General features: G+C 40.3%; 1 protein-coding gene across 1 annotated transcript in view; it reads left to right on the plus strand.

Annotated features, from left to right (window-relative positions):
• Positions 1-304: 304 nt before the first annotated feature.
• The window catches only part of LOC126457503 (alpha-tocopherol transfer protein-like), a 177592-nt gene continuing 160680 nt past the window's right edge, over positions 305-17216 (plus strand). Inside the window, exon 1 of the mRNA XM_050093826.1 lies at positions 305-401. The gene's annotated coding sequence lies outside the window, so the exon portion shown is untranslated. The remainder of the gene's footprint in view (positions 402-17216) is intronic.

The following is a 17216-nucleotide window of genomic DNA, read 5'->3' on the forward strand; positions in this document are numbered from 1 at the left end:
AGAGATGCAACCGCATCCTCTCCGCACGTGCAGTCCCCTCCCTGCGCTGTGTGCCACTCCTCTCGCGCAACTTCCCAACTGCACGATGCATCATGCACTCCACGTGTGTTCAGATTTTGTGGAACTAGATGCGTTCTTCAAGGTGAAGAATCATGCGTCGACGATCCAGCAGCACGTGGCGGATATGTTGTATACGTGGCAACGACCGCATGTGATCACCTATATCATGCTTTGTCCTTGCAGACAGCTGATACGACTGACTTAGAACTCTGGAACTGTAAGCAATCTGCATTGCGGACTCGACGGGATTGCTGTTATCTCTGGCGACTGCGTAGCTCGGACACAGATGTATTAGTGTTACCACCGCTGCTGTTGCTGCTGCAGAAACTGTCTGTTAATAGGTATGTTATCAGCTGTCCCAACTAACTATATGAGGTTACGAGCATATGATCTGCAACGTCTGTGTGTGTGTGTGTTTGTGTGTGTGTGTGTGTGTGCGTGTGTGTGTGTGTGCGAGCGAGTGCGCGGCGTCCACGCGCGCGCGCTTGTTTTCAGGAAAGTAAATGAATGAAACTAACGATTTCCTTATTAACTGCAACAGCTAAAATTACGATAGTTGAGGACTGCTGGTAATCAAAATCGTGCTTTATTTTATGGATTCTTGTTGAGCAGGGTGTTCGCTGTTCCCCGTAAAAGATACTATGGCTTGTAGGCGATGCTGGGCAGCTAATGATCTGAACGAAATGTTCAGGGTACAGCGGCAAACGTGTAAACAACATCCCTAATGAAACTTCCTGGCAGATTAAAACTGTGTGCAGGACCGAGACTCGAACTTGGGACCTTTGCCTTTCGCGGACAAGTGCTCTACCAACTGAGCTACCCAGAAGAGCTTCTGTGAAGTTTGGAAGGTAGGAGACGAGGTACTGTCGGAATTAAAGCTGTGAGGACGGGTCGTGAGTCGTGCTTGGGTAGCTCAGTTGGTAAAGCACTTGCCCGCGAAATGCAAAGGTCCCGAATTTGAGTCTCGGTCCGGCACATGCTTTTAATCTTCGGAAGTTTCATATCAGCGCACACACTTCTTCAGGACGTCAAAATTTCATTTTGGAACGTCTCTACTGTCGCGTGTCCGTTTGGTGAATAAGCCATAGTACTCTGCTGTAATTCCGGTAGTAATTGCATTTGTAACCTATAAATTAAAGTGTAACGCTGATTAATGGTAACCGATGTAGGAGTATTGCAACTGGGTGTGAACCATCAATGAAAGAAGAGCGATGAAGTGTTTTATATTGCACGTGAATACTTTAGGTTTCATGTGTACCTTAGAAACGTATCTTGTTTCTACAGTAATTTGTTTAAAATGTGCACTCTTTCACCCAGCAGACGGAGAGTATGCAGTACATGCTACACATTTTTTGTGTATTTTGCTCCACAACATTTACAGATTGTAGAAGTAAAACAAACACCTTAAGCTGCCATGCAGTTTAATCTTTATTGTGTGACCGGTTTTATTCAATGGCTGGGGTATGGCCCAAAAGCAAAGACGTAGACTTTTCCCTCAGGGATAGCCGACTGTGAAATGCTGAAAATGTGGAATTGCTCTGTGCTTTAGCAAAAAGGAATTGTTTTAATTAATTAAGAATTAAGAAAAAATACAAAAAAGAACTTTTAATATCCCTCCCCCTCATCCTTAACAGCCTATCAGAAGTAGATAACAGCCACGTCTGCAGGTATATAAGAAACAAAGTTTTCTCATTCAGCAGTTAACAAAAACACCCTGAAGAAGGTAACTTGTAACAGTGACCGAAACGTCGGTAGTTTTACATATTGACAATGCTGTCACAAACCCAGAAGAATTTTATTGAACATTGTAGTACATCTACTGTAGCTCCCATGCGCCTTTTGCGGGCAATGATACAAGTAACACACTGTATTTTGAAACAATGTATGTAAAATTGTTCACATGATGATATACATCTAATTTAAGTAACTTAATACTTTTTCTTCACACTATTTCCGTGTATGCCAGAAAAAGGGGTTAATATACATCTAATTTAAGTAACTTAATACTTTTTCTTCACACTATTTCCGTGTATGCCAGAAAAAGGGGTTAAGAGATGAAAATCATATAGCATGTAAAACTGTAAACAGTGTTCAGCGCGCGATCGCTACGGTCGCAGGTTCGAATCCTGCTCCGGGCATGAATGTGTGTGATGTCCTTACGTTAGTTAGGTTTAAGTAGTTCTAAGTTCTAGGGGACTGATGACCTCAGAAGTTGTCCCATAGTGCTCAGAGCCATTTGAACCAGTGTTACTATTTTACGTAACGCAGAGGGAAGTAGATATATGACGTTCATGGAATAGAGAGAGAAATTTACTCTCGTTTTGATCAAGATCCATATTTCATTTCGAATGAGCAACTGAAACTAAAAAAACAAAGGATATATTGAAAATATCCGTGAATTATTACTATGACAAAGATAATACTACTGATTAAATTTACAGCATTTACAGACTAGCGGCGCTTTATGCTGCGGTTGCTCACGATGCTTCCGTTCCATTTTGTGTTCCTTCTATAGTTGTCTCGTTATTGATACTCCATGCCTCTACCTCTGCATGACTACACATTATTTATATATATTAATTTTTCGATATTTTGATGAATGTGTGTAACCCTTTCCGTTAACAAAAATTTATAAGCTTTGACTTTACTTTTTCTACAATTTTCAAACAACCTTTTCTCCTAGAATTTTGGTGTATCCATGGTATGTGAACAGCAGGCACTGGACAATATTTTTTTTTACTGAAAACGCTCGCACAATAAAGAATAAATTGAACAGCAGCTTAAGGTGTTAAACGACGTCATTTATGTTTGTTAGATATGATCGTTTCTTATCTTGACATTGCTTCTAATTCCTACCTATGTGAGACTCTCTTCGATCTAGGAATCCATTACAGAAATTCAGAAACTCCTTGTGCACATACATTTTGTACTGGTCGCGTTTATACTAACAATTATGTAGAATGTAAAGGCTTATTCTGTGGATGGTCCTTACCTATTGAGACTGCAGACAGTCCAAATTTCGTTTTTGATCGCTGAGACTTTGAGTATTCATGTAAGACAGCTAATATTTCAAACATGACACTCCTAACTCTTGAGCCGGAAATTCATCGATGCCGTCCATTCATTACGTCACATGTTATGGGGGAAGGAAGAGGTCAACAAAGTGTGCCTTTGTGTGACAAAGGGGAGACGAATCATAAGCTTCGTGACGTTACATGTATAAAGAGTTATTTTGATTTGTATTACTACTCTAAACTTTTTGAACGCTAAGATTTTTAGTTTTAATTCTCCGCCACTAAAACTGTAATTAGTGTTCTGTGGCAAATTGAAAAACAGAAAAACTTAGTCAGTTACATTCAATTGTTTTTCACTACTTATTGTAAAGCAAAATTGGCAACCCCATCTTTCTGTATGCCTGTTGCAGGTAATCTAGCAAAGCGCATGGTCGATTTCAGTGCAATTCTTACTATCGTGTAGCTCGATTCTTCATGGTGATTTGGCATATGTACTGTGTGAAATGCCCATATTCGACATTTTACATGCTTACTTTTAATTGCAGGAAGAAAACAAACAAGACATGCAATCTGAGCTCAATAGCTTGCTGTTATCACGCGATGTTGCTGGCATGGCGACAGATGGGGTAATAAAAAGAATAACAGCGTACCCGAACGACAGATAAAAGTCGTTATTCTAAAATCAAAAAATTCTGTAAATTGGTGAGAGTAATTCCGACTTAGCAGCAGCTCGTACAATTCTAAATACTGTTGATCGTCCTAGAGTGGAAGAAAATCTGTCCGGTTTACTTGAAGTCTTAAAGGACATTGTAGTTTTTGGTAGCGCAGCTGATGATCGCCGTTGCAATGAACTTAACGTGGTGTTGCAAAACAATGAACGACTTGCAAACTGAACTATGTAAGCAACGCTATATTATCAGCCGATCAGAGTTATATTTAAGACTCCTTCCCAGACGTCTCAGTACAAAGGAAGGAAAAAATACACGTGGTGACTGCTCCCGTTAAATTGTACAAACAACACTCTATGCTTCATGTAAAGCATAAAGAAAGCAAATTCTGTACAGCTACTGTAAGAAACCGTGAATCTTTAGCTTCAGTTTTGCGCCCTGGTCAAGTACTCTCTTTATCTATGTAACGTGTAACGTGTGCCAGCAGATGCTCGAGCACCAACATTAATACCTTGTAAAATTAGCAGATCATGGTTTCATGGTCGCTGAAAAATACAAACTTATTCTATTGCTGAAGGAAAACATGAAGTTTTGACCCACTCTGGGCCTACATTCGTAGCGATTCGTAGTGGAAAACATTCTTCCTCTAACGCAGACACACATGCCAAAAACGTACATAAGACTTTCTGAATTAACAGCTTTCGAAAAGTTGATGAGAACTCGAGAAGGTTTTGTAAAACCCGTGTTTCATTTCACTTGCGATGGTGGTCTCGACGAAAATCCAGGATATGAGCGAGTTGTAGTTTCAGCTGTACAATTTTTTGAAGATATTGACTTGGATGCTATTTACATTGCTCCAGGAAGAAGTGACTTAACAGAGTGTAGCGACGAATGGCGCCTCTTCGTCGCGAACTTACTGGTGTTGTGTTAAAACATCACAGTTTCGGTCACATCTTGAGTCCAGTAATCGAACTACTGACGTGAAGCTAGAAAAACGGAACTTCGATAGTGCGGGCATCTTGGCTGGCTAATATTTGTAGCCAACTGGTCAATGACAATTTTCCTGTGGTTCCGTGTACTTTGTGCCAATAAATACCAGACTGAATATCGTACAGACGTGGACATTGAAACAGTATGCTACTTGGTGCGCAAATCACGTACGTGAATCACAATAGTTTTTACACACAATTGTAAAATGCGAGGTTGCCAAGTGTTGCAGTGTGCGACGATCTAGCGTGTGCCGATAATTACGAGAGAGGTTTTTATCACCACCTGTTATGATTAAACAGACTTCATGCTGGCATAGACCCGTAGGAAGGATGACTCCGAAAGTAAATTTGCTCTTCTGTTACTACAGCTATGTTTGGATACCCGAGCATCACATTTGACACAAGTTCCCTATGATGGCTATTGCCCCATAGTCGAGGCATACTTCTTTAAACGATAGTGTGGCATCTGTAGCCTATACTTTTCATCAAACAAAGCCAGTAACCAACACATGCTATCACGTAAGAGCCAACAAGAGGTTTTGCCCATCACGAAGGGTCGTCCTCAAAGAATAGCAGCTAGACGTGCCTGAGAATTTCTTTGTTTGATAAACGATGACGATGCTATATGGTTGAATGAAGATGATGCGGACATCTCGACCGTTCCAAACATTATCCAAATCGAGAACTGAGTGACTGCTGTGCCACTCATAAATAATATAAAGGAAAGGATTCTAGGTCTTCGACACAAGATGATAAAATTTTGAATCGTTCATTTGATTTGTCATGTTTTGTGAATATCTAAAATGTTTGATTTAGTCTTAATTTTATGAAAAAGGTTTCTATATAGATACATATAAATAATTTAGGAAGTGCTGTTTGAATTTAATAATTTATAAATTTAAAACTGCAAAATATGTTACGTCACACCAAGGGAGAGGATGGGGGGCTCAGTCAAGTGTGACCACCTGTGACAAGGAGGGGAGGGCTCCAAAAATCATCTAATTCGTCTGACATAATTTATGGATGGCCCCTCATATAAAAATGTATTTATGTTCCACGGAAAAGTCTTGGTTGTACATGGTGCACGTATGAAGGGAACATTGTCAGAGTCAGAGCTATACCGCACAAGCACAACAATGTTTGCTTAAACCCGCTCTCATGGATGCTTAACTTTTATTATATAGGAATAATAGGCTGCATAACATTTTACAGAGGTATAGAATGACAATTAGTGGAAGTCAAAAAACACGAAATGAAAACATAAAATAGTATACCGATGAATGCAAAGCGTCTACGATGTACACACTACGCGAAAAGAAGCAAGTGACCACTGGAGACAGTGCCGCCAGTTTCTGCAAAGTCATACACACAACACATGCATGCCCTATTAATTGACGTAAACCTACCTGATAATGGAGATTTCAACCTCAGAAACGCGTATTAGAAATACATAAACTGTGGCTGTCAAGAGTAAATTTGCAGTTTCAATTGAAATTATATTCTTATCAGCCATCTTAAAACCAAAAATATAAAAAATTTCACTCAATCTAAACTTATCCGTTAAAAGGTGTCCCATAAATTTCTCTGTCTCATTCGTAGAATTGAACAAGACATTGTATACTGATTTTCTCAAGTGATACATAATGATAGCTATCAAAGTTTATCTAGCTATGTCGTTTGACACTAACAACTGGAGAACAAGACTTTTTTTTCTTGTTAAAATGTAAATTACGAGTACTGAACTCTTTATTTCCTCCTTTCTTTTACTTTTCTTTGCCTATCAGTCAGATGTCAAAATACTTCGGGGGAAATTTCCACTACTATCAAGAAATAGTCGGGAGCTAGGAATTATTTTTCACTCAAAAGTTTTCTTTTTCTCAGTATTTCACAAATACAGTATCTTCCGTAGTGCGTGGTCGAGTGCCAGAAAAATTCTATATCCCAGTCAAGATCACAAAGAAAAATAAAGATCTAGAGCGCCACCTCCATTTAGGTCCATAAACTTAAAAGATTCTAGCAAATCTCAGTCTTATTCAGGTGTTGGCTTGCCGCGTCCCACTGATGTTCCCTAATTTAAATCGTCACTCGCCACAATTATTTTCAGCAGCAAGGGCAATTCTGTACCTAGCTTCCAATAATTGTTCCGTAATTAATAACTCCGTAATTCAACTCGGATGGATCTCGGAGATTTACTCACACAGTGCTATCTATTCCAGAAAAAAGGCTGATGCCTTTTAAAACACACTCGAGACCATACCTTGCTCAACGCAAGCGTCTACTACTTCCACCAATAACCAAAAATCCACGACTCCATTACTTCAGAGCATGCATATAATGTACAAAATCTAGAAACCATTTAAGTGTCTTAGAATGGGCGTACTGTCACTTCAATCAATTACGTAACTCAGTTTCCTCTGAGCGCCATCAGGGTCACCAGCCATTTGATGGGGAACTGACTATCCTCTCGATCCACGGCGATAAATTCCGCACCCAGTGTGACCAGGCGAGCTGAGTTCGCTCAAACAGCCCTGAATCATGCTCAGAAGGTAGCTGTAATCCGACATTAACTGTCCATAAGACCCATATTAAATCCTTTCGAAACCGTTAAAAGCGGACAATTGTACAGTGCTACCCGTACATTCGACAAAAGCTTCGTTATTGTACCAACCGTCGACGTTGCTTGGATGGCCAATTCTTGTTGGCGGGATCTTTGCCTCAAGTTTCATCTCTGGAACACGCCGGTTGCTGTAGCTGTAGGATATCAGTTTGAAACTGTTCTCTACATTACAGACGACAACATACAAGCACATACAAAAATTAGAATATTACTGCTAGATTTCTTTTGTTTAACTACCTACAGTTATTTGCTGAGGCAGAAGTTAAGGCGATACCAAAATCGTGACATAAGTGCCGTCATGTTTTCTTGACCCGTCACAGTAGGTGGAAGTTTTGGGCTTGTAGTAACGCTGAAGCGTCTTTGCATTCATGTGGTTTGCAAGGTATTTGGCAACTTCATCTCTCCATTAAAGTTTTGTTTGTGTAGTTCACATTCCAGTGTTTTTGTTGACTATGTCCTAAACACACTTTATGTACAGCAATCACTTTTGTGGCAGTGGTTTTGTAATTAGAGATAACGATCATCTTTAACGTCCTGGCTCCATAATAATGATTAGTTTTTCCCCACTTCTGTGTTTAGAAAGACAGCTCTCTGCTGAAACCTATATGTTGGTAACGCACTAGATAACAGCAGATAATCTCTCTTACATATTTGTTGACACGTCATACTTCACTGTAATGACTGTTTTTATGCACTGTTGCACTAGTAAGAAGAAACCGGTGATTGACCGTCGTTGGATGCCTATATGATCAGACATGTAGAAATATCCACAAAACACCAAGATGGGCATATTTGTACTCGTAGTTGATAAAATTTTCTGAGATCTGTCAATAATTCTGTAAAGAATCGAACTCCCGTGTGTAAAACTGCTTCAAACTTGTGATTACTTTGCATATGAGTTAATTTTGAAATATTTGACTTTAAGCGTATAACCGAGAAGAAGTCTATAAAAGGTTTGAAATTATGTTTAGAGTTTGTCGGAAGTCGCTAACTGCTCTCGTTATCAAACAATAGATGAGTTTAGTCAGGGTAATTTGCGTTCCATTCTAAGCAAATGCCCATTTGACAACATCTCAATGATTATAACATCATATCTCATGAACTGTGTGTGGTACAATGATATAATTATGCAGGTACTTTCAGTGGTACATGAGGAGACTGTCTGCAAAATTTGTTGCGAATAGAATTTGTAGTAAAGAAGTAATAAATTGAAACGTCATACTTGATGCGACAGTTTTACTACACGAACAGAGAAATTGTAGTGAGTGGTAAACTGAAATTACCGGTATGTTAATGTTTGTTGCAATTCACTAAGAGTGATACACTGGAAAAGAACGCACCGTGAATAAATTTGCATTTCAGCAAGATTATGCTCGCCCGCAGACGGCGAGCGTTTCTACTGGTTGTTTTCGTGCTTGACAAAGGGTACATTGACCGGCAAGGTTGCCGAATCTCCTCCCAGTTGACAATGTTTGGAGCATTATGGACAGGGCCCTCCAACCAGCTCGTGATTTTGACGACCTAAGGCACCAGCTGGACAGGAGGACATACAACAAGTCTGTCAATCAATGGCAAGCCGAATAGCTGCACGCATGAGGGTCAGAGGTGGACCAACGCGTTACTAGCTCGCTCAATTTGTGAAGCTCTTTCTCTTGAATAAATCATCAAGTTTTACTGAAACTGTAATCATTTGTTTGTCTGTACATCATGTGCATCACATTTTTCGATTTCTGTCCCATTCGAATAATTCCTTCGTGGTACATCGTATCTTTTTTTGTTTTTGTCTTGCAGCGTATTAGGTCACTCAAAAAGAAACAAGACTAAGGCTGTAAAATTAAAACCGCTGAAGGGCTTGTAATGCTATTGCCCACGGAAAAAGGCTCGGCTCCCATAAGAGCACTGATACCAGGAACTCGTTGCTGGAGGGACATGGTCGCCCACCCATACGACGACAGGGCGCATCGACCATCCACTACACTCACAGTCAGTCGTGTGAAAACAATAGTGGCTTCAAAGGAAGAGCTAAGGGGTGCAGTGTGTTTCCTGATTGGGGATAGAGTGCGGAGACGAAAATTCATCAAAGAATGGCACAAGTATTCGAGGAGCACAGCATGTCCGCTGCAAGGGTCAAGGCGCGGTACAAGCGATACAAAGAAGGATGGATGACCGTTGGCCGATGACACCAGATCTCAAACGCCATGCTGTTTTCAAAAATTCAAATTGCTCTGAGCACTATGGGACTTAACTTCCAGGGTCATCAGTCCCCTAGAACATAGAACTAATTAAACCTAACTAACCTAAGGACATCACACACATCCATGCCAGAGGCAGGATTCGAACCTGCGACCGTAGCGGTCGCTTGGTTCCAGACTGTAGCGCCTAGAACCGCTCGGCCACCTATGATCGCCCATGCTGTTTTACCGACACTATTGTCCAGCAGGTGGACAAACGCGTTAAATAAAGACCGGCGAGTTACGGTGGCAGCCATTGCGTGAGAGGTAGGATTGAGCGCGGAATTGCGACGGACGTTCAGTGCTCTCTATCCGTTTGTGCCATCCTTCGATTAATTTCCGTTCTCCGCACTCCTTCCGCTGTAAGGAAACTCGGGACCTTTGCCTTTCGCGGGGAAGTGCTCTACCAACTTACTTTTTTTTTTTTTTTACATTCGTTCAGGTTGTTCGTTGATTCGTTCACTCAGTTTTTTTTATTACAGAGGGTAGCTAAACCGTCTGACCGAACACGCTGAGCTACCGTGCCGGCATCAACTGAGCTACCCAAGCACGACTCACACCCTCTCCTTACAGCTTTAATTCCGCCAGTACCTTGTCTCCTACCTTCCAAACTTCACAGAAGCTCTCCTGCGAACCTTGCAGAACTAGCACTCCTGGAAAAAGGAGAGCTTGTGTGAAGTTTGGAAGATAAAAGACGAGGTACTGGCGGAATTAAAGCTGTGCGGACGGGGCGTGAGTCGTGCTTGGGTAGCTTAGTTGCCGGTATGGTAGCTCAGCGTGTTCGGTCAGAGGGCTGCGTGCTCTCTGCAATAAAAAAAACGGAGTCCAAGAATCAACGATCAGCTTGAACGAATGTCTTGTGACGTCCGTCCAGACCAAACGAAAACGAACAATATTGAACAAAATGAATTAAAAAAAAGAAAACGTTGGTAGAGCAATTGCCCGCGAAAGGCAAAGGTTCGAGTCTCGGTCCGGCACACAGTTTTAATGTGCCAGGAAGTTTCATATCAGCGCACATTCCGCTGTAGAGTGAAAATTTCATTCTAAAATACAGATAGCTGAGAAACAAGATCTGGAAATTTTATGTTTGTACAACGTTGATCCTGTTACTTTTTTTTCAACTCCTCTAGAAGCAAAAGGATGTATTCCACATTCAGCACGAAGACTACATTTTCTGTAAAGAGGCAAGGAGCCGGTTAACGTATAACTATTTGCTCAATCGTCTCCTTCCAAAGTTCCAGCTGGCATTGGGAGTGGCTCATACACCAACTGCATTAAGATAATGCCAAAAGTGTCCCTGTTTAACCCAAGACACTGGCTCACTATGAATCGTAGACGTTCCTACATCTCATTTTCCATCCAATTCATAACAGCAATTATCCTTTCTTGCATTTGGTTTCAGTTTCCATGATTTTTAGATTAATGCTACAATATAAGTGTTGATAGCAGTCATGTCCACAGTTTCACATTTATTTCCTTCTTGCCCTCTCACCAACTGAAAATATAAACCAGGGAGCTGTGAATTAGACGCCTGCTTTTATTTGATCTCTATACCTTCTCAAACACAGTAAGGATTTGAATCTAACGGAATAAATGACGTAGCTCACGCCAGATTTAATACTTTGCACTCTCAATTTTTATTATACATGACGTTTTCACAACAATTCGCTCATATAGCATTCACCGTGCCATAGGCAACATTAGCCTTCACAAAGATGTTTTTCGTAATTTAATCCTGTAAAGCGCGTCTGTACGCAGTCTCAATCGAAACAGAAGTGAATCAATGGCATTCCACTGCCTTTGTGTTCATCCCAGTGTGACATTTGAGACTGAGTTTTCCGGCAGAGCTTACGATTCATGTGGGCTTTCTCATTGTTTGCTAACAAACAAATATTTAGTTCATAGTAGGAATGAGTTAGTTCGAAACTAGTGGAGGCGTGTCATTAGATGAGGAGGAACAAGTAATTATAATAATCCACATCACACGCCATCTAGGAATGGTTTGTTGCAGCCAGTCACGGCTTGCTTTTCTGTGCCAACTTCTTTGTTTCAGAGCAGCACTTGCCCCGCAGGTCTTCAATTATTTGTTGGACTTATTGCAGTCTCTGCCCTACCCTATAGATTTTCTCGTAGTCTGCTCTAGCTAGTACCGTGGAAGTTATTCCCCAGAAGTCTTAACACATGTACTGTCATCCTTTCACTTCTTCTTGACAGTCTTTCCAAATGTTCTTTTCTTCGCTGATTTCACGGAGAACATCCTCATTCCTTGTCTTATCAGTCCAATTAATTTTCGATATCCTTCTGCAGCACCACATCTCAACGCAACGATTCTCTTCTTTTCCTGGTTTCCTGCAGTCCATGATTCACTACAATACAAAGCTGTGCATTAAACGGACATTCTGAGAAATTTCTCTCTCAAATGAAGGGCGATGTTTGGTACTAACAGACGTCTTTTGGCTAGGAGTGCCCTCTTTGCCGCACTAGTCTGCATTTTATGTCCTTGCGCCGTCCGTCGTGTGTTCTGCTTCACTTCGTCTACTTCGTGCTTTCCAGTTGTGATTTTAAGTTTACCGCTAATTTCATTTCTACTAATCCTGGTTACTTTCGTCTTTCTTCGGTTTAGTCTCGATCCATAGCGTGCGCTCATTAAGCTACTCGTTCCATTCAAGAGGTCCTGTAATTCTTCTCCACTTTTATTGAATATAGCGGTATCATCATCGAATCCTATGACTGATATCGTTTCACCCTAAGTTTTAATCGCACTCTTGAATCTTTCTTTTATTTCTTTCGTCGCTTCTTCGATGTACAAATTGAACAGTAGGGGTGAAAGACTGCTTCAATATCTTTATACCTTTTTTAATACAAGCACTTCGTTCTTGGGCTTCCATTCTATACATTTTTCCTCTTGGTTTTTGTATGTGCTGTATAATACCCGCCTTTCCCTGCAGCTCCAGATGCACAAATCATATGAAGTGTCTTGATTTTTCTTCAGTCTTGCTTCTGTTACCAATCGCAATATCAGAACTGCCACTCTGGTGCCTTTATGTTTCCGAAAGTCAAACTGTTGGCCATCTAACAGCTCCTCAATTTCTCTTCCATTTTTCTATATACTATTCGTACTAGCAACTTTCATGCATGAGTTGTTAAGCTGACTGTGCGATAGTTCTTACACTTGCCTGCTCTTGCTATCTTTGGGATTCTGTGGATGATTTTTTTTTCCGAAAGTCTGTTGATGTGTTTACGGACTCACAGAGTCTACATGTCAATTGCAGTCGTCGTTTGGTTGCCACTTTTCCAAATAATTTTAGAAATTTCGAAGTAATTTTATATTTTACTTCGGCCATTTTTGATCGCAAGTCCTCCAAAACGATAAAACTCTGCCTCTAAGACTAGATCCCGTTGCCTTCCCTATCGACTCCTATTTCTTCTTCTACCACGTCGCAGACAAGTCCCGCCTCTCGTAGAGGTCTTCAGTGTACAATTTAATTGAGAAATTCCCATTGCATTCTCACTGTTGATGCCATTACTTTTGATACCACCGAAGTCTGTTTTGGCTTTTTTATACGATGAATCAGTCCTTCCGACAAGAATTTCCTTTTTGATTTCTTCATATTTTTCCTGCAGCCAGTTATTTCATTACAAAGTAACTTAAATAGCTGTATTCCTTGCTCTAACTGAACGTTTTTGTGCTTCCTTCTTTCGTCGATCAGCTGAAGTATTTCTTCTGTTATCCACCGTTTCTTCTCATTTACGTTCCTTGTTATTGTGTTTGTCTGTCCAACTTCCGTTATTACCATCCACAAAGAAGTCAGTTCTTCTTCAACTGAACTGCCTTCTGTGGTATCCATTATCTCAGTATCTACAGTCTTACAGAACTTCAAGCGCATCTCATCATCCCTCAGTACTTCAGTATCCCACTTCTTTCCACATTGATTCTTCCGGACATTAAGCTTCATCACTATTAAACTGTGATCCGAGCATGTATCTGTCTGTTACAGGGTATGACTTACAATCCAGTATGAGATTTCAGAATGTCAGCCCGACCGTGATGTAATTTGGTTGGAATATCTCCGTGTCTCCGAGCCTTTTTCAACTATAGTTCTTATTCTTGTGAATTTTTAGCAGTGTATTCGCTCTTACAAACTGACATTTCTTAGAGAACTCATTTATTCGTTCTCCTCTCTCATCATATCACCGAACCCATATTCTCCCGTAACTCTTTCTTCTGTTCCTTCACTTACTACTGCGTTCCAGATACTCTCATTCCCCTTTAATTCTGAATTAACCGTTCAATATCCTCGTACACTTTCCCTGGTCTTCTACGTGTGGCATCGGCATGTATACACAGGGTGGTGGCAGGGGGGGGGGCGCAATGGGGGCTATAGCCCCCCCCCCCCAATGGAGTATCATAAGTATCGTATTACACTGGATAAAATGACTTCAGAAATCAGCGAATATATTACTTCAACAGATTCAATCATTTTTTATAATTATGTAGCAATATAGGTTAAAATGTATTTAAAACACATTTTAACAGAAGAATAAGAGCGGCAAATGGCTTACTATCTAAACCAATCAATATCATTTAACTTAAAATAGGCGTCTTATTATTTATTAATATACACTGGATGTATATTAATGTACGAGTACCACTTACAATAATCAAGAAAGCTAAATATGCTGGATATGTCTACCAACACTTAAATTGCTGACTCCACACAAAAACTTCGAAATCGCCGGACATCTGGGTCAAATCATATTATTTTCCCGGGCACACACATTCTGTAGACACGTTTTTACCCTGAACTCCAAAACAGTTACCAAAAACTACTTTAATCCCCTGGGTATGCATGAACTATTGTTGTTCGCGTCGGTTTGCTGTCCTACAGTTTGGAATTTATTTGTAATTGTATGGTCGAAAATGCTTACTATTACTAGTTAACCTCAAGAGGAAAGTCATGTGCGCCATCTGATTGCGAATCTTGTAAATTTTGTTATGAGTATACTCGTATTTTAACTGTTTGTTTGTTGTTTCTCAAAGGTACAGTTGTGAAATCAAACTACCATTTACGTAAGTAAATATGAAAACATGCCTGGAAGCTACATTCCGGCTCATAGTACACAGGACCAACGGTTAATCCGACACGTGTATTCGGGACGTCTTACTCACCTGCACAAATCGCAGCCACTTCACTGTGCGTGAAGGCGAATGAGCAGGTTGCTTCTACTCATAACAACTTACTTCACTGAATACTGTCTTTGGCTCTCTCGGCCAAACTAGATATAAATACTAATATAACCGACTATAAATACGCATGGTTGAGTCAATGATCCCTGATGTAGTTCAGTATTCCATGGTGGCTGCTGTTCAGCACTTGCATGACATAGATTGTGGGAAGAACTGCGTGACTGTCAGTGTTCCTCCTGTTATATTTTGGCTATTTTGGCAGCATTGAGCATGACTTACAGTTTCAATAGCTCCAGTGTAGTATGAAAGAAAAGAAAATACAGAAACAGCACAATGTGCGACAGTATTGTGAGTCAGTGCATTGTTTGGAACACAGCCAGATGCTGACGTAATTCGTTAGCTTACTGACGTACCATGTCGCAGCGCAGTCCTTTAGTTGCTACTGCTGTGACAGTGTTTGCCGGCAGTCGAACATAGCTACAGTGAAGTGTCAATCAGTAAGTAGTTTCATTCACGTGTATGCGATACAATTGCACCAGCTTCAGGCGCCGAGGCGAGAAGAATCGTTCTGTAGTGGAAACTGTTACGACGTCGCTTTTAGAAACGTCACATCTTTTGAGCTATATTACTCTTCATCACGCAGAAAGATATTTTGTCGTAAGAAAATAAGTCGTTTACGATTGCAGTCTTTCGATCTATAATTTATTGGTAACCCCTAACTTCTTCAAAATTAATCATATTAATCGTGTTTGTATTAAGCTTTCAAATCGCTTGATTGGGTTTTGCATTTATGTTACTTACACTGTGCTAAGTCTCTACTACTGCAGAGTTACTAAGTGATCTGGCGTATCAGTTTCCAAGACAGAAAATCTACTCACAGAATAATATTTAATATGCTATAGATTCTGCCGACACGAACTTTAAGTCTTCGAGTTCAAGATAGATTCCAAATAGCCATGGATAATTTTTTAGGAGAACGGACGCTAGGAACTATAAATACAGGGATACGTGGAAAGTATTTACGAGGAAACAAGGAATTGTGTTCTCTATACCATTTTATTTGGTTTTTAAAACACAAATTTGATTCCCGTGAACAGGAGCTTCCAACCATAGCAAGATGATTATTATATCCATTATCTTTACTGCCTTAGGCTTTACACAGATGAGAAGTTCTTTATGACATTCAGTTCCGACACCTTTTTGTTTCGAAATATATCTGACAAACGCCACAGTTGCAGTAATGCCCATCTGTACATTAATGACAATACGTATCTTTTGTTCGATTGCGTAATACAAAGCTGAATGTCCTCGCGTTAACTGTTTGTAGAATTACTCGTTAAGTGAGTGTTATTCGGCCAATGTAAGAAACACTGTCCATTTAGTATGTTTGTTTCGTGAACAAAAAAAAAAATATCACAGCTACCATGTGTCCAACGTAAAACATTATGGTCGCATGTGCGAACCCTGTCTTTTCTCCCCCCCCCCCCCCCCCCCTTCCAACACACCACAAGAACTGTTTGCATACTTAGCTATGAGTTAAGTCATTTTGACTAACTTCAAACATAAGGTAATGGAGTAGATTTTTAAAATGTGTTCCTCACGTTTGGTTTGAAATCACATTTTATAAGATATCGCACAAAATATTTACAAGTAAGAATATACTGTGACGGGAAAAAATCACTACACCAAAGAATAATTAATGTACAGTAATAGAATTTCGGGAATACATTCGTCTAGGTAACATATGAGGGTCTTATTTCAATAGTGGTACAAGTCCATTTTTGTTCATTCTGATATACAAAGTCCTAAAGTTAAATGAGCGCTGAAAAAGCTGCATTTGAAGTACCAGAAATATTCAAGTATATGTACTTGAATATTTCTGGTATCTCAACAGAATGAACAAAAATGGACTTTACCACTATTGAAATGAGCCCTTCATATATAAGTGATTAACATTGCACGATCACAAATTAATGTACGTGGGAAATAGCCATTACAAATGTGGAATGCTGGTACACTTATAACCGGCTTACCCGCCAGAATGTTGAATGCCATCATGCATGCATTGTGTTGTACAGGTGCCAGATGTCAGTTTGTGGAATGGAGTTCCATGCCTGTTGTACTTAGTCACTGAAGTGACGGTTAATGCTGTTTGTGGATGATACTGGAATTGTCATCCAGTAATGTCCAGTATGTGCTCGATTGGAAATACATCTGGTGATCGAGCAGGCCAAGGCAACATGTCGGCACTCTGTAGACCACATTGGGTTACAACAGCCGTATGTAGGCGAAGGTTACCTGTTGGAAAACACCCACCGGACTACTGCTCATGTATAACAGCACAACAGGTTGAATCACTAGATCGATGTACAGATTTGCAGTCAGAATGCGTGGGATAACCACGAGTGTGCTTCTGCTGTCATATGAAATCGCACCCCAGAGCATAACT

The sequence above is a fragment of the Schistocerca serialis genome, chromosome 2 (assembly GCF_023864345.2).
Source record: "Schistocerca serialis cubense isolate TAMUIC-IGC-003099 chromosome 2, iqSchSeri2.2, whole genome shotgun sequence".
Taxonomy (NCBI): Eukaryota; Metazoa; Arthropoda; class Insecta; order Orthoptera; family Acrididae; genus Schistocerca; species Schistocerca serialis.